Source organism: Rhyacophila brunnea, unplaced genomic scaffold, assembly GCF_057557595.1.
Source record: "Rhyacophila brunnea isolate RB1 unplaced genomic scaffold, BYU_Rbru_1.0 scaffold_15, whole genome shotgun sequence".
Classification (NCBI taxonomy): domain Eukaryota; kingdom Metazoa; phylum Arthropoda; class Insecta; order Trichoptera; family Rhyacophilidae; genus Rhyacophila; species Rhyacophila brunnea.
Window position 1 is genome coordinate 818,336 of NW_028232806.1, and position 27,860 is coordinate 846,195.

Genomic DNA, 27,860 nt, shown 5'->3' on the forward strand with positions numbered 1-27,860 from the left:
GGCTAATGGAGCTAGAGGTGGACGTGGAGGCACGCAGCCGGGAGGCGCCCGACAATTCAGTGACAATCGTAAATGTCACTATTGTTCGGGACCACATGACAACAGGGATTGTCCAAACCAACAGCGCCCTCAACGGAATGGTGATCCCCGAACGTGAGGATGGTCAGCGGCCCCGGTGTCTCGTCGACGACTCTTTGATGGCGAACGCCGGCTTACCGCCGGTAAGAAGACTAGTGTGAAATCAGCGGACTCTCTTCAAGCAACTACTGGTGCTACTAGTGCTTCGATACGGACTCCCTTTTGGCGCCGTTCAAAATTAGTTTTAAGTGATGTGAACGCTCTTCCGGCGAGAAATTTTAGTGATAATAATAAAGTTAAAATGAACACTCTTCCAGTGAAGACATTTAATACTAATGTTAATTTTAAAGCCGAAGCTGGCATTGATAAGTCTGCTATTAATAGTGTTGTCTCTCTTGATAAGAGCATTAATAACGTAAGACCGGTAGAATATTGTAACGAAAATGTGGTAGAAACTACCAATGATTCGGTAGAAATACCGAACGTAAATATTAATAATGGGATATTGATTAATGCACCATCTGTGCAGAGTAAAGTAACTTCTAATTGTGGTAAGGTGAAAGGGGAAGAATTGCGAGGTATAAAATTTGCCTTGAAAATTGCCTCTTGTAATAAGAAAGTTGTTCGTTCTAGAGGTAAAAATAAAATAAATCCCTTACACCATACGACATCTCAAATTAAACAACCGGCAGCCGAATTAGCCACAAAACAAGTTTTATTAGGGATAAGTTCCCAATTGAATTATTTAATATGTATGTTAACAAAACCAAAGTTAAAGGTTTATAAAAATAAACTTCGAAAGGTAGTTACCTGTGCCTTCGGTAGTTCCAGTTGTGTGGATGCTGCCCCTGCAGAGCCGAGAACTTCATTAAAGGTAGGTGCCAGTAATATCACTGAATCTAGTGACAGACATTGTGCATCCACTAACCATTTAATTAATCCTTATGCTCTTGCTAATTTGAATATGAATACTAACTCCATTAATAAATTTAATGTTGATTTAAGTAATGCTAATAATAGTATTGGCGTATGTAAACGGGAAGTAAGGCCCGCGTCGAATTTGAACTTCAATGGTTTTCTGCAGTGTTTGAATTCAAGGATGGTGACTAGCCCTGAAGAGGTCGGGCCAAAAAGCGGTCCTGAAGATTATAATGTTGATAACTTTAATAAACGTGAACAGGAAATGGATCCTGAATTGGAATTTGAACCTGAGGGTTCTATCGAGCATTTGGCTCCTGTGCTAGCTGTTGACCCAGTGGAGGTCGGCCCTAGGCAGATTAAAGGGAAAAACGAGATCTCTTTGAAATTTAATAAAACCATTGTTAAAGTCGTTGGACGACTTGACAAAAATAAAATTAAAGAGGACGTCGTGGTATACCTTGAGGAGTATAACCACAAGAAGAGATTAAATAGGCTTAAGGTGAAATTAAATAAGTTTAGAATAAAGTGTGTTAATTATATTAGAGATAAAGTGATTATTAATTTTAATACCATTGATAGGTTATATCGTAAAATTAAATATCGGAGGAAATTATTGGATGTGATTTCTGTCGCTAGAAATCTATTGCCCTATAATGAGGGAGAAGTCGGTGCGGAACCGATTAATGATCATTTAAATGTTTATATGAAGAGCTATTGTAGAAGCGGTAGTATATTAAACTTAAATATATTAGATAACGTCCTACGAGATGTATGTGTTCAATGATTTGGCGATCTACTTGATTAATTAAATAAATTATGTAATTTGGATGCTGAGTCGTCTCCAAATTGCATTAATGTAAATGCCTTCGTTAAATTTAGTCTGAGGAACTAAAGAAGCGTTGCTGTAAGGTAAGTGACTGGATCACTACCTCAGCAAGTAATCAAGTAGGTGTAAGCCCATTAATAAGTTAGTTCGTAATCGTAGGTTAGCTAGTAATAACATTATTTAGTATGACATGTTATTGAGTTAATAGTAGTGGTGAGACCATACTATATAAGTTAGTTATAAGATAAAAGTTATGAGGTGTAATGACGATTGACCATAACTTACTACCCTCTTATGCAGGGAGAGTCGGTGTGAAAACCAGCTCAAAACAAAAACAAACGATTCTACGGATTTTTCTTGGCTTGTAAATATTTTAGATCTTAGGGACAGGTGTAGTCGGGGATAGTAACTTTCGGCGTGTCAAAAGACACTACCAGCTGTAACGACTGCAGACCGTCTAAAATAGAGTAGTAAGATTGTGTGGACAATTGTAGGTAGTACTTTGGATGTATCGGGCGACGAGCTATTGCCAACTACGGCAATTGTGCGCAATATAAATATAATTCATTATAAGGAATATAATTTAGTGAGGTCATTAATAATAGTGTTAATTAAGTGTTTCAAATACTAATGGTGTAGTATGTTATATTCGTATTGTGTGGATAATATACTGAATGTAATTGACGTTTAAGTAGTAAGTGATCAGTAAACAGGATTACTGTGAAATATATATGTTTTATGTGAAGTTCGGAGTGGTTATATGAACGTGTAGCTGGAAGAAGAAGTTTAAGCGAAACGAAGAAAGAGTTACTAGTGGCGGCATGGAGAAGTACGTTTACTTCTGCGCTAAGTCCCTACTAGTATTCGGAGCTGCGAGATGAAGAAGCTCATGAAGGAGCGGAGAATGAAGATGGATGGGTGAACAATTTAGTTACCACTCTAACACCACATACTGAGAGGTTTCCAGTCATATCGGTGAAACCTGCGAACGAGAGGAAGTACCAGCAACTGGAACGAACCGCGTCGATGGCGGAACGAATTTCGGAACCACCGACGTCAACAGTGCCAGTAAGCGGTACGGAGACGGACTCGCGGAAATCTTGCCGGTATACTTTGGATGTACCTGGATGTGCTTGAGTAAAAGAAATTTAACTAATTCACCGTTAAAATGGTAGAAGGGAGAAAGGATCTTAGTGAGAGGTGGGGTGTTGCAGTCGCAGCCAAGGGCTCCTCCACCTAAACAGCGCCCCCTAAGTGAAACGTAGTGGATATGTGGTTGGAATAGGACCAATGACCCTCAGAGAGAGGCAAGATGCGTTGGACGCAGTTTTACGAAACGCCCCCATCAAGACGAGGCCCCCTCAGAGGAGATATCTACGTGCAGGTCGGACGGGAAGGAGACGCATGGGTCGGTCTCTTCCTCCGGAGCTTGCGGAATAAAGAAAGTGTTGCTAAATGACGGCATGGGGAAGTACGTTTACTTCCACGCTAAGTCCTCATTAGTATTCGGAGCTGCGAAATGAAGAAAGTGTTGCTAAATGATGGCTTGGGGAAGCGTTTGCTTCCACGCTAAGTCCACATTAGTATTCGGAGCTGCGGAATGAAGGAGTGTTGCTAAGAATGGCCTGGGGGAGTGTAATTACTTCCACGCTAAGTCCATATTAGTATTCGGAGCTGCGTATAAGGATAAAAGGGAGGAGGATGAAGAAATGAATACTACGTTAATAATTTGTCATAAAGATCGTGGAGCGTGGGGAAGGGGACCCCTCTGGTCTTCTTATCCTACGTAAACGCTCACGAAGGGGAGGTTTAACAGTCTTCGCGTTAAGCTCTGTTGTTCTTAAATATTAAATTGAAAAATAATTAAGTTTACTAAGCGAAAGTTTATTAGTTATTGATAGTTTATGGGGCAGTTACCCCTTTAAAATGTTAGGATACTATGATTGTTCCTTAGCAAGGAGAGTGCAGCTTACAACGAAGAGGCCGGTTGTACTTCCTCTCTGATGACGAAGACAGCTTCGCGTTATGCAGCTTTCCATTTGAAGGAATGAAATATATAAAATCAAATTTTGTTTTGTATCAAAAAAAAAAAAATTTTTATTACTTTCTTTTAAGACTCGATGCTGGGTCGACTATAAATAAATATAAATAAAGCGATCTATGTACATTCACCCATTTGTAGTGTGTACTTTATTATAGAAATTATACTAACTGCTTTTAACCGCTTTATATATAGTGAAGTTTAGAGGTGGGACGGACGTTATCGAGATCGGACACTCACAGTTGTGACTCTTTGAAGTAGGGACGTTTGACAAGGCCCCAAAATGTAGGCCCTCAGCCGGCATTTTTCCTTAATAAATTAGTGACGTCACAACTTTTCGATCCGATCGTGAATGTCGATTTTATTTGAAAAATACGTGCCCAATCTCTAAACAAAGCTATAGTTATCGTGTATTGAGTCCCGTAGTGCAGTCTGAGTGACATATAGCCCCTCAGAATGAACTACGGATGAATTTTTTTCAAGGGGACCAAAAAATGGTCTTATAAGGTGGAATGTAAGTAATTGAAATGTATAGGATTAAGGTTAAAAATAGATAATAAATTGTAAACGACTTATGAGATATCATTTGCTAAACATTGTAAATAAATGTCCATTTCTATTTAATCTGATTTTGAATTATATAAAAATAAATTTTATTTTTCTAAATTGAGTCGCGATGTTTTCCCCGCGGCCAAAGTAAAATAACTTAAATAAATAAATTATGATATCAAATATTGTCGTATTTAAAATCTAATGATTACGTTTTGTAAGTACTGATTACGCACACTTAATTTAAATAATAAATTAATATTTCGAATCGCAATAAAAAGGGTACCAATTTAAGTACCTACTTTTGTAAAAGTTAAATGAAGGAATTTCGAAAATAGAAATTCTGATAATGTAAGTCTGAGGACTCGGTTGCTCTCTTAATTTACGAATAAAAATTATTCTTTAGATCTGTCGATTAACCTCGACAGATCAATATTAAATTACCCAAAATAGGTAATTTTCAAACTCAATAAATAAAGACTTGTCATAGAAATTTTGATTGAAACTAATGTTATACCCTTAAGTTGGAGTGTTCCATAAATATAATTGAATAAATTTTAATCGCAACCCTTTCCGATCATCCATAATTAGCCCGCAAAAGTTCTGCATAAAAGAAACGGACAAGTTTGTTTTTCTGCCATTCTCTTTGCAAACACGTAGCCAGTCGGTAATCTTAATGATTCACGCCTCTGTTGCGTATAATTTTTAGCGAAAATATTTTCATTTTTCTTTTCCGTTAGCTCGATAAATGAACTAACAGATATTTGGACAATTTGTGCCTAAAGCCCTATAAGGACTTTCACGATTGTTATCAAACTTGTACCGCCTATAGGTATTAATTAATTATATATTTTTATTCTATTGAATGATCATAATTTTCCGGAAAAGCCGGGAAATAAACAGCTTTTCTATGATTGGTCCGATACTCTGGCCATTAGCTCTGTGGAGGAGGTAGAACGATCTACCATTGGTCCATATTTCGAATGACGTCAAAATCTCGGGTTTTTCCCGCCGGGAGTCTATATAACGATCCGTATTTTATGTACCGTAAGCAGTCGGTTTTTCAGTATTCCCGGGAGGTTGTGCCCGGAGGCGATCTGAGTTCGCTCAGTTTTTTTGAATATTTCTCCGATATTCATTCGGGAGATATTTCGGCCGCGTCGCTATCTGACGTCACGGTGTGTCACGAGTTGAAACGTCATCGTGAACGACACGTGGCTCGAGCTGTCAGATGATATAGTAAACATATCGTCATAGTACACGTCATCTATTCGCGATCTATTACATATATAAAAGGAGCATAGTTTCTTAAAGTTTGCGGTCGGCAACTCTTAGTTATAAGTGTGTAATCGTACATTAATTAAACATAAAATAATTATAATTGATTAACTTTATTTAATAATTAATTTAAATAAGAGTATAAAATAATTATGTAATTATTCGAAATTAAACTAAAGTGTATAATTGTCGATGATAATTAATTAAGAAAAGGAATTAAATTTGTTATCGAGAATAATTTAATAAATAATTTGAATTGAATTACTAAAAGGAGTTTTCATTTTTATTTTGAAAAATAATCAACGAAACATTTCGTGAAAAGCATCTAATACTAAGAAAAGTGACAGATAGTCAGCTGTCTTTGACGCTTACGTAAACATTTATAAAAAAAATAAGTTCGATCTGAAAGGCTATCGGATAACTAATGATCTAGGTGCTAACCTATCACTAGGTAGTGGCCCTAAATAATATAAAGTTAAATAATAATGATCAAGTGCATTCCAAAGGTGTCAATCGAGAACTTTAGTTGATCACCCTCTCCCCGAATAGTATAGAGCTAGCCGAACAAAGGTTCTTAATCGGTCCGAGGGCAGGACCGGTTGTAGATAAAGTACCTTTAGGACTATTCCCGGACCGGGGTGAACGTCACTAACCTAACCTAACCTAACCCAACCTAACCGAACCTAAACTAACCCAAACTAACGAATAATCCAGTTTATCGACTATTTTCAAAATGCGTTTTCCGCTGCCTCCGGTATAACCGAACAGTACCCTATATTTTATACGCCTTCAAATGCAAATGTAATTGGTTGTTCTGGATTTTCATCCACACTTTGATTCACAACATCGATATTTTCAGCAGTACGTTTACATTTTTGAGGGCATTATCATTTGACTCGAATTTCCCAATTAAATTACGAATAGTAAGCTCTGTAGATCGATTATTTTGACAATAAAATTGCCCGAAACGCCCGAAACGTAACTTGAATAGATTGTTGTAATAATGTTTAACAATTTGTATACGCTTTACAACTGTGTATACTTGACGATTTGTCAAACAATACTAAACACAAACGCCAATTTTGGTGGGAACCAGAATAAATGGCTGCTATGTTTTAAAAATTTATACTTAGTACAAATTTGATAACCCTTAATTTATAATTTACTTACATACATATGTATCTATTATCTTCTGATTTACCTTGTATTCCGGTGGTTTTTATGACGTATTTTTTAATTGTTTTATTTAGACGTGAATTTGATCTCAATGCTAAACAACCACCTGTTTCCAATACAATAGTGCACGGCAAACAGCACACGTACAATTTTTCCGAAACGATATACCTATAACTCAAAATTTTAAACCGAGATCCGAACCATTTTTCCACTAGAACCGAAGTTTTAAAAATGTCAGAGGATCAACAGCTCTGGTTTCAACCCAGTAGAGCGCGGCTACAGTGTATTCATTTATCAATTATAGACAGCCTATATTTTATTATGGACACGTTTCATCGAATAGAATTATTTAGAAAAGAAAAGCATTCACTATAACTGCATGAATTAATGAATTCCAATCATTCGTATAATTTTCTGAATTGATTACTTAAACGTACTCTATAAACAATTACCGGTGACATTGTCTGCATTCGAAACAGCTGAATAAAGGTGGACGATGAACAAAGCCTTCAAATAAATGAAGTAGTACTATTCTTATCACTTTATCAGTTATCACTAGGCTTAGGATTTTTAGGTGCTAAAAAATGAATAATAGGTACCTGAAATATGTTATTAAAATTTTTATAATTAGGTGCTAAAAAAACAAAAATAGGTGCTAAAAATTTAAGTAAATACTACAATAAATCATATATATTAATTTCAACTATTTTAATGTATTATTTATTCACAAACAGAAAACGCTTTATTACAATAAATAATAAAATAATGCTTCAAATTGTCGAAGGTGAATCTTTGACGATTTGATGTTAGGAATTTTTTATGCAAGGAAAAACTTCTTTCCACTTCTGCATATGTTATTGTTGCGTATGTAAATGAAACTATTTCTAAAAGAGAAAAAAATGAAACATCTGAGGCATCTGATGGATTTTCCAAAACAGCATTAATATTCTGCAGCGTTTGAAGTATTTTTTATTTAAAACACTATTTAATGTTGTACTTATTTTTATTCCAATTGGTCCAGGAACATTTTCTTATTTTACCAGCAGTATTGTTTAAAATATTAATTTGATCCACTATGTAGTGACTTTGTAGATGATTCTAACATTTCAATTGTGTTTACTAGTGTTGTTGTGTTAATTAATTTTGTGTTTATGTGAAAATATGTGCTTAAACCTAGAATATTATGTAAACATATGTAATTATACAAAAATATGTAAAAATAGGTGCTAACAAATAGGGATTAAATGTTTCAAAATTGTCTGAAACAGACAGATATTTTTGATACTTTGTTGTGTCGCTCAAAAAAAATATTTAAATACCTAAAAATCCTAAGCCTAGTTATCACTATACTAAAATCTAAATAACAAACATAATTAGAAAATATAATAGAATTAGAAATAGAAGATAATACGATATTACTACTAATGAATAGGTACACACTAATGACAACGACACACTAATTTAATGAAACTTCAAAAACTCACTGACGACATAAAATTAAGCAATCAGTTTAAATTACGTATTTTTTCAAAACATTTATACACAACAAAAATCATTAGATAAAGGTTATTTTTTATTTTTAAAAACAGTCTATATTAATATTCGATTAAACATATTTTTTTTTTCAATTATCTAATTATTTAGTTTTAGGCTCTGCGATCGGAGCTTACCTTAGTTTATACAATTCGATAGACTGGGCGGGCTACGAGACGTAAAGTCCATATGAAAAAAATTAAGAAAAGAATTATTTGATACATAATCCGACCTTTATTTACGTCAAGACAGATGGCGCGCTGTGGTATATTTTTTAAAACCTTTGCAGACTGTTTTGTAATTATATTTGTAATACATTCCTACACATACGGCATCTCTCGTTGGCAAAATAAATTATTTTATAGAATATATATTATAATCAAGTGATTATATAAATATCTATAAAAAAAAAAATATTAATAAGGTAGGCTTCAAATAATCGCCTAGTATGGAGTCTTCACCACTGCTAAACACTAATTTAGCCGTTTGTCCGGTGATTAGCGGTTAGCGCTATACCTATAATAGTACATATGCTTACACCGATGTGCGCACCCCCAACATCTCCGGTTGGCGCTTCTCCGAATGTCACATAAATTCTTTTAAACTATTTACCCGTTGATCGGTTTAATAACGAATGTCGGAAATATGGAAACGTCACTGCGTACTAGACGGTGCGCATGATATTGCAGACTCCAGGGCCATGGCTTTATTACGGTTACATGTATGTATGTTTGCTGCTGGCTTCCTGTCAGTAAAGTGTAAACCGACAAGAACCGTGTTTTATTTAGACATTAATTTTATCCCAAAGAGGTTGGGTTGGGTCTTTCGGCCATATATTTCCGAAACAACATTTCACGGTGAAGTGTGATACGGCGACCTGCATACGTACAAGTTTCCGGACACGCTTCATTACAACACTCGCCGCGATCTTGAATCTTCTCAATTGTAGAAATCTAGAGCGAATTCGTACGTTAATAAAAATGTCCGCCAGATACCAATACTCGTATGTGAATTTTGATTGAAATTTATGTTTACTAAATAAATTTAATAGATCTCCGACATCGTTCTCTCAATGAATGTAATGAAATGATATACCTACTTGCACCCGTGCATTTACAATTAAAACCAGGGAATACGAAATTAATTGGAACTGGCTTACCCTACGGGGTGTGGTAGGTATAACAAGCTAAATATTATCTCGAGTGTGGAAAATATGGGATAAACTTAAACACGTGTTAAATAATATGGTATTTTCAAAAGTTAATAATATGTATTTTAGTTTGTCATCAGGGAACTCAGAAATAATGGGAAATGAAATACCTAACTGGTAAGGAGAAGCAGGCAACCGATCTCGAGTAAGGATAAATTTAAACACGTGTCAAGAATACGTTATACGTCGAATACCGACAACTGCTCTCGGTTTGTGCATTGACACTCATTTAATATTGGTGTATTACACACACTATTGCACGTCTATTTATAATGCGTGGTTCATTTTCGTAGGACACTCACATAATATTCAAAACCCTGGGTCAAACTTTACTGTATTGGTATATATAGCCTATCGGAATTCTATTTATTTTCTGTTCTGTGTTTGTCACGTTCATGTAACGTGCTTTCAATCTTTGGGAACGGTCGACGCGGTTTTTTTTAAGTTGAATTCTATGGCGGTCAGGCCATAAACTACCCTGCATCAGAACTTTGATCCATGACGATGGCTTTTACATTAATATTTATTTATCTGTTCTGTGATTAAACCATTGTGATAAGATAAAGTAACCATTAAACATATTTTCAAGTTTATATTTTTTTTCAGAAGTTTCCTTTCAAAGGAATCCAATCTTCCAGTCGTTCTCAAACACACTGTGCTATGTCGTCATACGCATCTACCAATGCCACTAAGTACATCAAATAACAAGAAATGTAAATATTATTTGAATTGAAGTGCAAGTTAAGTTGTTATAATATGCCTATTTACCAGAAGGGAATCCAATCCCGAGTCAAAATTTTGATCCCGGGATTTCGGGATTACAATTTGCTGGTCCCGGGATTGGCGTTTTTTACGATAGTTAATATTATTTTTTTTTATTTATACAATTGATATTATTACTGAATTGATAAAATCGGTCATAAACGTCTAGTATAATTTATACTATTTAAGAAATTTAATGTTAATGTTGTGTACGTTCATTCTTGGAAATACATGGGTTTAATGGAGTAAATAATATTGTAATATAGATAATAATGTGAAAGTAAAACAGTTTTTTTAAGAAAAGATAACATTCATAAAATTCGGCGTAAAAACAAGTGCATGCCTGCACGTCTGTGGCACTGGCGGTTAGACGCCGTTCGCGTGCCAGAACGTCAGTGGCGTCTAGCTGGTTAAATGAACGAATTTATTATTTTTCTGATATTCTTACAATTGCGTATGACAACAAAAAATGGTTATTTGTTATCCGTGAGCATCCGGCGATTCCCCCTGTGACATGTGCAGGTACATAATTTTGTACACAAACTAATTGATTGATAAAAAAATTGATCCCGAAAGTTTCGGGATTATGTGTATTAATCCCGGGATTCATATGTATCGAAAATTGTCCGGGATCCCGGGATCGGATTCCCTACTTACTAGGTAGATATCTAACGCACAGCGGGTATTTCGTCAAGCCATCAATAATGTCCACAGAGATTCGAAATGTAGAAACTATTATTCACATCATCAATAAGGTAATTAATTATTGTGTTAACTATCGTAAGAAAGGCTGCGCTACACGCACAGATTTAAATCCATACAACGCTATATGACATTTTAAATAACAACACTATTCTAAATATTTTCATTACGAAATAATTACAAGATAAAAAGAACTTTTTATATACAACATTTTTAAATTTTCTGTTGAATCATATAAACTTGACTCGACTAGCTTAAACGATCAAAAAAATGTACTTGATAGAAATATAGAATACTGAAATGTCATTTAGACATTTCACACTGATTTCCATAGTAACGCACATATATATTAATAATTTAGTTGCTAGGACCCCAGACCCCTAGCAACCAATAATAGTGTTTTACTTTTTACGGATGTCTTCCAAAATAACTTTTCATACAAAACAGAATTAACTGAAAATCAATTCAATTCTACTTAAAGATGGCTAAAAATATTAAAAGAATGCATTGGCATAGTATTCTGATATATTCTAAAAGTTTCAAATGTCTGGCTAGTCGGGAAGTAAGGAAAAATCGATTGCAAGATGTGTACTGGATAAACAACCACCGGACAAACTAGAATACGACCTAATAAAAACGTTGTAAAATGGATTTAACTGTTTGCTCAATCCACGGATCAAAGATGTAGGTCCGTAATAGACTGTAAACTTGACCGGCCAACCGACTTGAGAGGATTTAACTAAAAGAAGCGAGTAAATTGACTTCAAAGATAAATCAACATCAGCCGGGATTGATCCACTGCTGGATGAAGGCCTCTCCATGGCTCCATCCACTCTTCTGTGCCTATTTCCTCGCTGCCACGTACATCCACTGAATGTTATGAGTTCGTCTATCCAGCGAATTCTAACGCGGCCCTGTGGTCGTTTGGTACCCAACTCATTCCCATTTCATCTGCTTAGCGACCTGTATCACATCGCGTACTTTTGTCGGCTATCTTTTATTAGTCCATTCCATTATCCATTAGTCTCTTTTGTGATCATTCCGCGCAATGCCCAACATACACATTGCCACACCACGTTATGCTACTAACAATTTTTCGATTTCTCTTCATTCACATTAAGGGTCCATATTTCACATGCGTAAGTGAGCACTGGTAGCACACATTGGTTGAACACTTTACGCTTAAGACACAATGAGAGGTGACCTTTGAAAATACTATTCAGGCGCCCAAATGCACTTCATGCCTGTTCGGTTCTGTGACCAATCTCGTCATACATACCACCGTTAATTGACATTTGTTGTCAACAAATGTAGATGTGCGATTTAAATTCTAGGTACATAACTGTTTTTATTACTATTCCATGAAAAAATATAGCTATTTATTTATATTGTTTATTAATGTTTTTAGTATTTAAATGAGCACAAGTCAAGCCATCAAAGTCAAATTACATGTCTTCTTCTTTTTGTAGCATATCCCTTAAGCCTCGATGACATTGAGCGAGTTTACTAGCTGTGTGTGTACGAGCGTTAGAAGTTATACTTCTTTGGCGTAACAAAACAAAAACAAAACTTGTGATAAACTAGTTTCCTTGACTAGCTCTTAATTATCTTGTTAAATTACACACTCAAGAAAAAGGACCGCTTATTGGAACGCCGTTCGTTTATTTCTATCCACTTTAACTTATATTACTAACTGACGTTTAATCGATTGTTTACGTAAGGAATTACAAATGTCCGACAATAATAAACTCGCTGCCTAGACAACGGAACAATTCTAAACTATAATATTATACTGTATAATCGTCACGATTGCAGTATCATACTGTGGCGTAAACGTAGTGCGATCGGCTGATAACCGAACAATCGGTGGTTCGAATCCAATCGAGTGCGTTTTTTTTTCGTGTGAAAAAATAAATTATGTGTCATGTCACAAGCCAAAAATACACTCTGATCTGATTTCCCAACGCGCCAAAAGAAGTATAACTTCAAAATTAGAGGCCATCCATGGACTGAAACCGTATGCGGCTTAGATCGGTGTGCCATACTAAACTTATGATTTTTGTTCATTAAAATATATTTTCACTAACTTTGTAAATATAAGTGTATGGTATAAACGGATACGATCAGATGCTTATAATATACTTTGTGGAAATATATTTCCATGACCAGAAAAGATAAGCTTAGTATAGCACACGGTTCGAAACCGCATACAGTTTCAGTCCATGGATGGCCTATTAATAGTCAAGCTATCAATCAAATATGTCGACACGTGTAATATGGCCTTTTAACAAAACTCAAAAATTATAACAACATACTTACTTTACCTTTACGCAACAAGTGAGTTGTTTCATAATCATAACAATTCAGTAGGTACATCGACAAAGAGACAACAAACAAGAAGAAAGTGTTTACATTTAATTTATGCAAGATTCTTACAAAATTTATTGCCGGCTTACGGTTTGGGAAATAATCTTTATGATATGTGTAAATGGCAACATTGCCTTTTTCCATAACAATAAATTTAACGTAACATTTTTATCTTAATCTTGCGTAGGCAGATTTTTAAGAAATTATATTATTAAAATGCATATTAATCTCAGAATAGTAGGTTAGCCATTCAATGGAATTCATAATATTAATATAGAAATATAATAAACACCACTCGAAATAAATAGTTTATGAAGTGTGCGAGTTTTTTTTATATACTACCTTATATAATAGATATCTATCTAGCTGCATTAGATGGACAAATGTAATAACAGCGTTTAGGCATCTGAAGACTGAATATTTTGGCAGGCAACGTTTTTCAGCGCTGCAGGCGAAAACAATTTCTTTCACGAAATGTACTGTCAAATAGTGAAATGTCAATGTGTACTATTTTTAAATACCCAATGTATTACCTATTTACGATCTTTTAATTAGCAATATAAAATATTCAGAAAGTGAACATGACGTAAAGAGTAGGTATAGCCAGTGGCGAAGGGTGGAGGTAGGCTGTTAAGATCCGACATAAATAGTGCACACCAAACTTTTTCAGTCATATGTTTTTGTTTTTATTAAACTAATAGGTACCTACTACAATTTACAGATGGTGTTCGTTAGTTTTTAAAAATCAATTAAATACTGCATAACCAAACCATACTAGTTTTGGTATGCTTTGGGCGATCCGTCAAAATTGTGGATTACACATCTTTTAATTAATTAATTAATTATTTTTTTAATTAAATAAGCCATGTCCAAACCAAACCATAATACATAGAATATATTATTCAATCTATAAAATATCCAAAATGATGTATGATTTACTCAATGGCATAAAATAATGGCGTAAAACCAAATGCCGCCTATTCTTGCGTTCTAATAGCACTGCTTTCTTTCTTTCGCCTTAATTCACAGCTAAAATACTTGAACACCCGCAAAAAAAGATCGCCAACATTCAACTTGTCGGCATGACGTTTGACATAAAATTTTCCGGTTCAGTCATAGCTTGAACCCCGATGTGTTCATAACCTCTCCTTTACGATGTTAATAAACTCCGCCCGTTCCGGTGATGTCACCTTGAATTACCATACGATATTGACAATATTACAGTAAGTAAAAGAAAAATGCCTAGTTTGGCAATATACATAAGTAGTATTTATATACATTCTTACAGACTACAAGTCATACCTAATACCTTATTTCGCCCTTTATTTTCATATATTTTTGTCTCACAATTGTGTAGGTAAGTCTCTTTGTGTCAAATTTACTTTTAGATCTATATCTTGTGTTCGTAATAGAATGCGACATTCTTTTTGCAATGTGCATTTGTAATATTTTATAATAAATAACATCTGTCGGATATCTATCAATTCGTCACTGTTCTGGCAGAAGACACTAATTCGAAAAAATGTCATATTGAGTTAGTAATACCAAAATATTCCTTATTTCAAACCGTCATATTTTTACCGTCTGGAAACCTTCTTGATAAATAAACAGTTTTTATTTTAAAGCCATCCTTTTTACGATTACTTAATAAACTCACATGATAAACAAACATTTTAACAACTTCAAAGTCAAATTACTCAAAACTGGTATTCTCCAGTTAGTGTGTTCTGCCAGAACAGAGACGAATTATAGGTATGTATTTACTGGATAATGTTTTGTGTAATAGCAGCTGTCCTGATCCAGAACATCGAGAGCGTCGACAGCTTGAAGTACCTGGGGTACACATCACCGGAAATGGCATTTTGCAGAAAGAGCTCGCTATCCGAATGGGAATGGCTGGAGCAACATTCAACATGATGCGGAGTGTCTGGGACTCACGATTGTACTCGGTCAAAACCAAATGCCACCTATTCGACGCTTGCATTCTGACGGTAGCGAATCATGGCGCCTTACGAAGGCTCAGAGTAACCGTATACTGAGCTTCGAAAACAGATGGTGGCGACGGATACTGGGTGTGCGGTGGAATTACTTTAGGAGCAACGAGAAGATAAGAGAGCGCACCAAGTAGCCTCTCATCACGCTGAGAGTGAAGAGACGACGTTGGACCTGGCTCGGCCACGTCCTACGGATGCCAGAAGAGAACCTCGACCTGGCTCGCCTGTTCTTCAAGCTGACTGGATTCCTGCGTCCTGGAAGGCCGCTAAATACTATATATATATAGAGTGTATACGACGAAGCTACGGGATGCTGGTTTGACCTGGAACGAAGCAAGAAGACTTCCGAGCGACAGGGATTCTTGGAGGCGCCGCGGTTCATGGAGGGCGGATATGTGTGAAGAAGGACAATGCTATGGATTTTTAAATTAATAACATTTTAATTATATATAAAAATGAAGATAACGAAGCGCATATTAACTGAAATGTTGCAGTTTAATGTGCTGGGTAACCTAATAAAGGTGGACATTACAGTAACGGAAGTGTAAAAAATCGGGGTTATAATTTTTTAATTCGATATTTTCCGCAGGACCAGAACCGAATCATTAATATAATTGGGGTTGTACAGCTCTGAATAAAACTAGACAGTTTGACAGTCGGTATTACACAGTTACACAATAAACGAAAAAAAATATGTACATATAAATCATTGTTGTATTATAATTTATAATAAAAATATATTTTCCCAAAATGTCCAAACAATTTAATGATGATTAACCTTGCCCGACGCTATGAAAATTACACAAATGAGCTGGTATGGCAAATAGGCCTTTGTCAATAGAATACAATTCCATACGAAATAGCCAGATAACAGAGTGATTTCAAATGATTTCACTGAGCTTTAATGGGACCGTGAGATGGAAAAAAACTGTTCCAAGAGTGGAAGTACGCCATTATCGCGTTTTTTATTATCCGATTTTGACTATACTGTAAGTATTATATTTTATGAGGCCGCCAAAACATCTGAAAATATATTATAAAATTATAATATATTACAAAATCATCAGTGTTGGCCTATCGCCCTATTCATACAAAGAATTTGCAGAAGCATTCTATGCCTATTATGTTAGACACTGATCCGTTCTACTGAAACTTTGAGGGAATACTTTTTGGTATTTTGTTATACATATTTGATGCATTAGTCATGGATCTTAAACTCCTAAAAAGCATTATTATGGTATACTTTGAGGATGTCTATAGTCTAAGACTTTGAGTTAATTCTTCCATCTGCCACCCTTTGGGAAGTGCCGCCCTTGGCCGGTGCGTAACATACGTAGAGATTTCATACATTTCAATATAAGATGCAGTGTATGTACTACAGTGGCGAAGGGTGGAGATGGGCTGTTAACATCCACCATAAATAGTGCACACTAAGCTTTGTCATTCATACGTATTTGTTTTCATTGAAATAAAGACTACAATTTACAGAGGGTGTAGGTTAGTTTTTAAAATTCAATTAAAACATGCCTAAACCAAAACCACACCTACACCATCTGTAAATTGTAGTCTTAGTTCAATAAAAAAATAAGTATGACCAACAAAATTTAATTTGCACTATTTATGGATGATCTTAACAGCCTACCTCCACCCTCTGCCACTGATATACTACGTAATAACATATTAGGTATTAACAAATGTTTTTTCCGGGATTTTCTCCATCCCCGCGGCCTTTTTATATTATGTTATACGGTAGCAGTGACGTCCTTACGCAAAGTGCCGCCCTTGAGCAGACCTTAATGCCATCATTCTTCATTTTTAGTCTCAAATTTAATGCAACCGACCTTGGACTTGATTTGAGTTTCCCCATCTTCACCCGCCATGTATACGCAGCCGCGGCTTGTGCACGGCCGCCTTCCATGACGCTATAAACGTGTCAGAATGAAAAGATTTTAGTGCCACACTTCCTTGTCCCGCAGCGATGCTGCACGGGACTGATGTAGCAACCATGCACCTTAGAGCTTAAAGGAGTTTTAGAAAATAAAATGAATCTTGACTTGCTCTGCCGTCATCTATCTTTAATGACATTAAGTGTCCTCTGTACCTGTGTACTAAAACTCTGCCGAAACAGAGGAGTCAGGAGTTGAAAGTGATGAAGGATGAGGGATCGGAATTATTCCGTCCTCCATATGACGCAGCAAATTTTTCGAATGCCTCAAAGTTGGTCTTGGTTGATATCAAGTCGGCGTGGCCGATCGGGCCCGTGTGTGGAGGGACCCTGGCAAACAGCTCCGCTCAGTCGGATTCCATCATCGGGCAGTCCCAGAGGACGTGTTCAGCTTCTTGACGGTCGTGCCCGCATGTGCATTCCGGCCTATGTCCTATCAAGCGAAAACCATGCAGCTTGCGCACCTATTTTATTAAGTAGTCATCATCTGCTGAGGATTAGAGCATCTTCACGAAACATGTTCCGACTTTATCGGCTCCATATCCTCGTCTCTAGCCGGAATGACTCTGACTCCAGTAGCTATGAGAAGGAAATAAGGCGAACAATTTCAATGTCCAAGAACGCTGAGTCGTCTCACCAACATATTGTGAAAAAACTACAGCATCACAAAAATCACTTGAAAACCTGGACTCATAGAAAATCTGATAGGAAGCGAATCGACACTTTCGAGATGTAGAGGATGATCAGCACCTGGCGCACAAACGTCTCAATATTAGAAGAGCTTGGCACCAAATAACGTCTATCCAATTCTTCTGTCACATAATATTAAAAAGATATCCTAGCAGCCTAGAGAGAAGAATGATCACTGCTGATATCGAAATGAGGTGGCTGCAAGCAACGTTCCACGCTTTTCATTAAAACTTATTAATTTATTTAAGTATTTAGGTATTTATTAATTTCAGTGTTAAGCACTGAGATACGTATCTGTACACTTTGGCATGCGATAAAACGGGACGGATGTAGTGATCTTGCCCGACGTAAAATTTCACTTACGTGCTCGCGCTAGTCGCACTTGACTTTCGCCTTCCGAGAAATGAGTCGAAGAATTAATTGTGCATATTATGATTTCGTGCATTCGAGCAAGACTAAAATCTGGCAAAGGAAGCTTTCTTTTACAATACTTTTGTGTGAGGACTGTGCGAGGGATGAAAACATGTGTGCGGACACGTTTTGGTAGGTGTGTGTGAAAAGATGTGTGCGGCCACCTTATAGGGAACATTGGTTGCAAGGGCATACGCCTTCCAGAAGTAGAATCATCATCAAGAAAACCACTGAATTAACAATGGTTGAACCAATAAGATCAGCGTAGAATCAAGGAGATCATTGACAACGCCTGTAATTTCATTGATTACCATCGTCAGTAATAATGAAGCAATTAATGATATAAAAAGATTATATTTTATCCCATTTTCTGCAAAGCAGCGTCGCTCCAAAATGTAAAATAAGTTTGCTAGTTTATAAGGCCGTATGAGTAGTACCTACCTATAATGATTGTCTGCACAGGTGTTCTTCGAGTAGACACCACCCCGTGTTTGCTCAGAGCATTGCACGATAATTAATTATAAATAATTTTATTTGTTGCACAGCATACACTAAAATTTATAAAGAATGTTTTACTGAAACCTAGTCTATGTAATTACTGGGATATTTATGGAATTCATTCGCAGGTAATAAAACGGAGGAAGGGCCAAGGGTTGTGCACCATTCATTGACTTCAGTGACGTCCCTAGACAAAATGCCGCCACATTTTTTACAGAGTATTTTTATCATCCTTTCATGACTCCAATATCTAAGAAATGTGTGGTATGGATACATTACTAACAAGATATATAGCACTAAATTTAATTTAAATGCAATCTCTGCTGCAATAGCCAACATTGCCATTCCACGGTTTCAGATACATTTAAAAATACACCTGACAACTTCCAAGACTCGCGAGTGACTGGCAAATATTACAAAATTAAGTAAGTATGAACTTACTACCTACCTACCGAATAGGTTACCTATACCTAATTCAAATATAATTCGCAAATCTGCACGTGCCATTGCTGTTCACTAAGGACGTGACGTCCAAGGACAACGGAAGTAAACTAGACATCGCGAACTCGACAAAAATTATAGTCATATTAAAACTTTTATAGTACCTAATTGTTCAACAATGCCCAATCTGCCTACCCCCACGGGACGTGATCAGTGACGTCCCGTGGGGATAGGCAGATTGAGCGTCCCTTGGGGGCGGCAGTTACTCGAAGGGCGGAAAATCAAGGAGAATCATTTGAAATATATAGAAATAGCTACCTAAACATAGTAATAACGAAAGTATCTTTCCATTGAAAAAATCAGCTCACTGGTTTTGTCGGGTTCGCGATATCTAGTTTACTTCCATTGCCCTTCGACGTCCTTGGTGACCAGAAACGACACGTGCAGATTTGCGAATAATTAAAGTATGATATTTTGTTAGTAATGTCTCCATACAACACATTTCTTAGATATTGGAAAGGATGATAAAAATACTATATAAAGAAATGCAGCGGCATTTTATCTAGGGACGTCACTGGACGTGATTGACTTATATGTAAGTATTTTGTACTGCAGATAATTTAGCAACACCTACCATCAAAATGTTCAAAATATAAGGAGTCGATGACATTGGTTTTTTGAAATTCGCACAATAGTCTTTTTCGTCTCGGTGAATATTATTTCAAAAGCACAATATCATTACGTTTTTTATTCTCGATTTGACTAGAATCAAAGTAGGAATACTTTTTACTCTAACAGAACATTCTTTTTCTGTGACTCCATGGTACCGTGATGTATTAAGCGGTGATGGTCATGTCATAAACTTATCTGGAACTCCTAAACGATAGTTACTGAAGGTAATCGCACATCTGACACCGGACACTTGTGATATTTTGACGGTTTTGAGTTATGAATGTAGTTTTGTTCGTATTTTTTTTTACATAGGTACATACATTATAGGCAAAATCGCATAAAATCACAATTTACGAAAGAACATAAAGGTCACGTGTGTATTTGTAAACTAACTTGCCAGTCTGTGTGCAGTGGTTACAAAAATAATATAAGAAAAGGGTAGATACTATGTAATTATTTTAAAATGTGTAAAGGCCTTTGCACACAAAAAAAGATTTTATTGCAGAAAAAAGGACCCTTGTGACAAGAATCTTCACAAAATATGAAAAATAAATTAAATAATTACAAGATAAAAAGAACTTTTTATATTCAACGTTTTTAAATTTTCTGTTGAATTATTATGCTCAAACTTGCACTTGATATGAAGTAAATAAAAAACAAACAAACAAATATATAGAATACTGAAATGTCATTTTGACATTTCATTTTGATTTCCATAGTAACGCACGTATAAATTAATAATTTTGTTGCTAGGACCACCCCCTTAGCAACCAATAATAGTCTTTTACTTTTTACGGATTTTTCTGAAATAACTTTCCACACAAAACAGAAATAACTGAAAATGAATTCAATTCTACTTAAAGATGGCTAAAAGTATTAAAATAATGCAATGGCATCGTGTTATGATATATTCTAAGTGTCTAGCTAGTCGGGAAGTTAGTTAAAAATCGATTGCAAGATTTATACTGGACAAACAACCACCGGACAAACAAGAATACGAGCTAATAAAAACGTTGTAAAAATGCATTTCAATCTTCGAGTAATAAGTCACCTGTGCTGTGCTCTGATTTCGTTTCAAAATATTAAGAAATAACCTCCACACTTTTTTTCACTAAAAAAAAGCTTGCTGCCCTTTTGTTTTTGGGGCGACGATTTAACATGAATAATAACATGAAATGATTATCAAGTTGGCTATCGGAGATATTTTCAAATAATGTATATTCAATATAATAATATAGAGTGCTACATTCTCAAACCTTGTGAATTATTCGTTGAATAAAAGAAATAGTTTAGATTAGGTTATTATATTAATCTAATAATAAACAAAACCTAATAATAATAAAAAGTCGAAGTTAAAACATTGATAAGTAATGGGTGTTTTCAAATAATCATGTGTAATAAGTTGGAATGATCCATTTGAATGATCAAATTAATAACATTTTTAATGTGCATTTAATTTGTATACGTCTTTGAAAATGACAGCCTGTCGATGGCGTGATTTCTGATTGTCGGTATTGACCTCATTTTGCGGCATGTGTGTACTGACCCTTAGACCGAAAGCTATCTTCTTATTCTTTGAATCATGTTTTAATCAACAACAGGTACGCACAGAGGGGGATTTCGGGTCCGGACCCCCCCCCCCCCAGAAACGGAAAAAATACAAATTATTTAGGTAAACACTTCTACGTCACGACCGTCCGATAGTGACCCGGGTAATCTGGCTGTCGTACAGCCTTCTCCTAGGGATGGTCATATTTCTCTCGGCATTCTACGACACGCAAGACCTGTGTCCACTGGAAGACCCGCGGCATTCATAAATTGGTGCAACTAAGCCATCCAATGTCTCCTTTAATATTCACACTAACAATTCTAATTACTATGATACCACGCGCATTCGATATCCACTTGTGAATGCGACAGTTTGCAATAGCATGTAGGTCAACAGTGTCAACACCCTTTTATACCTTCAGACGAGGTGTTTATTGGTTGAGTCAATGCGAGGAATGTCTGGGTATCAATCAATCAAATTTCAAATAAATCAAATTTATTTATTTTACATATAATGAACATAACAAATTATAAATTCAAAGCGTTCACGACATGACATAAAATAAGTGTTAATAATTGTTAAAAATAAAAATACAGAGAAGTGCGAGTTAATAATACAATAAGTAATAAAATAAGAAAAGAAATAAAATAAAATAATAAAATAAAAGTAGATGGAAGCACACAGAGTGAACTTTGATAGACCCTATCTTAAAAACTTATAAAACAACGTCCACCTAAATTCACCCTCACGTAAGTGGAATATATCAATATCCGAAGCGATTGCATTAAACATGGTTATTGCCCTCCCAATTGGCATTACTAATGGCAGGTTAGTTCTGCACCGTGGGAGAACAAACAACGGATGCTCTCGATTCCTACGGTAATTATCAGAGACACACAAGCCAACACCACCAAGAATGGCAGAGTTATAAGTCTGAAAAATCCCTTCTAAATTTTAAGCTACAGTATGTAAGCATCCCTAAGAGAGGTATGGGGAATATGCTCGGAAAAATCTGACGTAGTGACGATAAGACGTGACTAGAACCATAGGGTAAATATGTAAATCAGTAACACTCGCTAGAATTTGCTAACCCTGCCCCCTTTCGCTGCCTTAAAATTCAATACAAAATTTTGTAAAATCTCATGTCCACCTCTGCGGCACATTTACCAAAAAATCATATAAGTATTGAACATGCACATAAAGCACAAAGAAATTAGCATTATGTCTGATTTTAGAGGGCATGTCAAACTTCAAATTGGAATTACTCCATAACATGATTTAGAGACTTACAACTTTTGGCAGTATAATATTATTTCAATGTTTTAAATTATTTCAAATCTTCTCAATACCTAGTTATCTACTTCATAAATCGCTGGTTTGGAGGTAAAACTCATTATGTGCACTTTTGGCCAAAATGCATTAGCTTCGAAGTGATTGAGAAACAGCTTAAAGATACATTAAGTAAGTTAAAGACATACCTCGACCTCAATCAACTTAAGCCAAATCTAGGTAAATCACGGGTAGGAGCGTTCCATCTCCAAAACATGGACGCAGGGAAATTGCTTGATGTCGTTTGAGATGGGGTGCATTTAGAACCCACAAACAGCCAACAAATACCTGGGAATCACCTTAGATCGGACGCTGTCCTATAAGCAACACTGCATTAATACTAAAATGAAGACACCAGCAAAGAACAGTATCTTGAGAAAGCTAAGCAGTAATACGTAGGGAGCTCAACTACATACACTCATGGTCTCAGCCCTTGCACTATGCACCTCGGTGGCCGAGTATGCCTGTCCGGTGTGGCACATGGTCTGCGCACACGAGACATGTGGATTGCGCTCAACGAAACCTGCCGGATCGTGACGGGGTGCTGAAATCCACGCCTGTCATTAAAGTTCACGTGCTTTCAGGAATAGCCTCCCTCTAATCCAACTCCAAACTGCAGCCCTAGTTGAAAAGGCAGCCCAAGAGAGAGTCCGCGACACGTCATGCATGGGTATCAAATGTGCAAAACAAGGCTAAAATCCAGAAAAGGCTTTAGGTATAGCGACAACTATACGTATGACGTCTCACCCGAATAAGATAGACTATCCGCATGGGCGGCTAACCTAGCTTCTGAGGGTTTCGAAGATTGGGTAAAACCAGCAGAGCACCTCCCACAAGGAGCCAGTCTTAGGTACTGCACATGGAAAGTCCTAAACAGACTGAAAACCATGGTAGAGCGCACCCGAGATAACATGGTGAAGTGGGGGTTCTCTGAGGACCAAACCTGCGAGTGTGGTGAAATGCAAAGCATGGAGCACCTATTTTCATGCAAGGCTTGTCTAGTAAGCTTAAACTTCGACTTGATCTTACAAGCCGAGGAAAATGGTGTTACCTTCGCTAACTTCTGGAGTGACACATTGTAGGTATTGAAGACCCAATACGACGAAGAAATTTAAAATTAATAAGCAATAGGAACATAAATGAAAATGTAGAGCTAGTAATGTGGCTCCAAATTAAATGTCTACGTTATAGGTTACAGAAAAATTTATGCAGCGGGAAAAGGGAGACGGAGTAATGTTATTCCACAATTAGCAGGTGCATATCAATCCATATTACCAATATCTAATTTGAAAAAAAAAAGATCTTATGAAGTTTTGTTAAAACGGTGACATTCCGGAAGAGCAAAGATATTGGTATAAAAATTTACCATCTATATTGATCGCGACACATTAGACACATTAGACACATTACCAGAGCCAGACGTTTTGGAAGATATTATTGAGGAATAAAGAATATTTTTTATTGCTGTTTATCTTACCTCAATTTATTATAATTATTGGTTTGTCCTTATTATCATCACCAGTGTATTATTATTGTGAAATAATAATTATTAATCTCAGTGTATGTTTAATTGTTTTCAATTTGAATTGTTACTAATTCCTATTTTGGTTAAAATAAATAATTTTTATTCTTTAGTACTTAGTAGTAGTCTTAAGTACCTACTAAAAAAGAATCCAAAACAATAAAAAACATTGCGAAACCCTTGCCAAAGTATTGACATACTATCACTTTACTAACAAACATGTGTGTGGAAAAACTCATTATGTACAAAAACTCATTTTTTTAAATGTTCCTATTTTTTTTATAGAATCTGATTACCTTCAATGTATTCTCTGATTTTTTATACATTTTATACAAAAAGAAGAAAAAATGTTAATTTGAAATTGGATTTTTAATTGCAAAAAATATGTTCAAACCTCATTATCTCAGAACATCAAAATGTAACATAATGAGTTTTACCTTTAAACCAGCGAAATTACCTTTGGCAAGTATAATATTATGTAAATTATCATTTTCGCTCCAAGTCTGATATGGACCATTATAATGGTGGACGTTATCTAACTGTTTTTTTTCGGGGAATAGTTTATTAGGCATTCACTTAACCTATTGGGATCTGATTGAAAACATATACTTAGGTATCTATCTATAAGCAAAATAACATCCGGCGCCCACGGACTTGAGCCGATTATTCTATTCACAGAGTACTCCACTCAAATGAGGTAACAAATTATTTATTTATTATACTTCGATTTCTAATTAGGTAAAAATTATTAAATTACCATATTCGATCCAAATCAGAGTGCAGGTTGTATGAACAGATTGTCTTACAAGGGATAGTATTGTTAATGGTTCGCCCTACCCATTGGGTCCTTGCACTGGATCAAATACAAATTGAAAAATAACATGCAGTTGACCAATCGTAAGTTCAAACCCGCGATCCACGCGTTACGGGCTAGCCCGCGGGTGTTTTCAAATAATTAAAAAACACCCTAGGTAGGTACCAGTGGCGAAAGGTGGAGGTGGGCTGTAAAGATCCGATATAAATAATGCACATTGAACTTTGTCAGTCATACGTATTTGTTTCCATTGAACTAGGATTACAAATTCCACATGGTGATGGTTAGTTTTTAAAAATCAATTAAACCCTGCCTACACCAAACCATAATAGTTTTGGTATGCTATGGGCAATCCGACAAAAATAGTGCACACTTTTTCAGTAATACTTATTTGTTTTCGTTGAATTAATAAGACTACAATATAATATTACAGATGGTGTTGGTTAGTTTTTAAAATCCATTAAGCCATGCCTAAATCAAACCATTTTATAGATAATATACGAACATGTTTAGACGCTAATGTACTATGGCTTGGCGTACGCAGGGTTAAGCTGGATTTTAAAAACTAACCAACACTATCTGGAGTTTGTAGCCTGAGTTCAATAAACAATTAATACGTATAGCTGACAAAAATTAGTATGCACTATTTTTATGTCACCCACGGTGGCCGCGCGGCTTAAGCGTTGGACTATAACGCCGTGGGTCCCAGGTTCGAATCCTGGGTCTGGCAAATACACATTGTTTTTCAATTTGTGTGAGTCAGAGTATGGACCTAATAGGTTGAGCAAGTGGCTGACATCCATTCCTCGTAAAAAACAAAATCTGTGGAGTCCCATATGATCCTATTAGGATCGGACATGGTCGAAAGAAGAAAAGAATTTTTATGTCGGTTCTTAACAGCCTACCTTCACCCTTCGCCACTGTTTGGTACCCATACTAGATCAAAAATATGCATTCGTTCTGAATGTTGAAGCATTTGTTTGATAAAAAATATTTTAAACAACATATTACTTAATGACCGGTGAGATAGGTGAGTATGTTAATTAATAACAAATTAACGTGTTTTTTTCTGTAAATATACTTGTCTTACCATGAACTTTAACGTGGTTTCATTAAATCAATATTTTAATCTACGAAGATTTGTACTTATTAGCAGCGACGTCCCTAGACAACATGCCACCCCATTTTTTATACTTACATTATTTTTTATCATCCTTTCATGACTAGAATATCTAAGAAATGTGGTGTTGTTTGTATGCATAGAGATATTAAATAAAAAGAGGGGCAAGGAATCGGCTTTCTCATACAACTAAATGAAGCAGGACAACAATAACCGACAACTTACGAGAAATAGCGACGCAATAAAAAAAAATCAGGGCATCACGGAGGATTTACTTTGCTCATCATAACGTATCCATATAAGCAACTTGATTACCAGGGGCCTTATGTTAGAACTTGCGAGTTATAGTCGCCCGGTCGACATGACATCATTGTGACGTACTACCGGAGTGATAATAGCATTCGAGAATATAACGCTACTAAAATGGTGGCGTTATCCATTGTCCCCATACGCAAATAGGTGTTTCAGCATAATAATATCTATGGTGAGCCGTGTGCGTTGGACGGCTTGCCTCGAGCGTGTATTGGCTGACGTCACAATTACGTCATGTCGTCGGGTGACTTTATATCACTAGTTAGAACATAGGGCTGCAGCCCGCGTCACCATACTTTTTCACCATACCAGCCTGCTTCACCATACTTTCATAATATAACCTGCCGCCCCTAGGTTGTATGGATACATTACTAACAAAATAATATATACTTACCACAAAATCTAATTTAAATGCCATCTCTACTTCAAACGATTATATTACGAATCCACGATTTTAAATACATTTAAAAATACACCCGACAACTTTCAAAACTCGCGAGTGGCAAAAATATTTGGATTAATTAATTAAGTATGTAGCGACCTATAATTCAAATATAATTCGCAAATTTGCACGTGTCATTGTTAATCACCAAGGACGTGACGCCCAAGGTGAACGGAAGTAAACTAGACATCGCAAACCCGACAAAAAATACAGTCTTGTTAAACCTTTTATGTTAATTTATACATTTTGTTTCCAACCAATGAGCTGATTTTTTTAATGGAAATATATTTCCGTTATTGCTAAGTTATGTACCTTTTTCTATATATACGAGGGTGGGTCAATAATTCCTTAGAAAAAAGCATTAAAACAGGTTTTATTTTTGTATTTTTTTTTTATTTCTCAACATAATTTCCTTGGAGCTCAATACATTTGGTTAGACGTTTCTCAATTTTTTTTAAACCGTCAGAAAAATAAGTTTTCGGAAGGTCCTCAAAATAAGCATTTGTCCGATCGATGACTTCTTCATTTGAAAAAAAAACGTTGTCCACTTAGCCATTTTTTTAAGTTTGGGAAAAGGAAAAAGTCACTGGGGGGCTAAATCTGGCGAATACGGTGGGTGGTCGACCAATTCGAACTTCAATTCTTCAATTTTAGCCATTGATCGTAAACATGTGTGAA

At 35.9% G+C, this 27,860-nt stretch overlaps 1 protein-coding gene across 1 annotated transcript in view; it reads right to left on the minus strand.

The window, feature by feature from the left end:
* Pgant1 (Polypeptide N-Acetylgalactosaminyltransferase 1) overlaps positions 1 to 27,860 on the minus strand; it is a 79,372-nt gene that overhangs the window by 49,448 nt on the left and 2,064 nt on the right. The window lies entirely within an intron of this gene.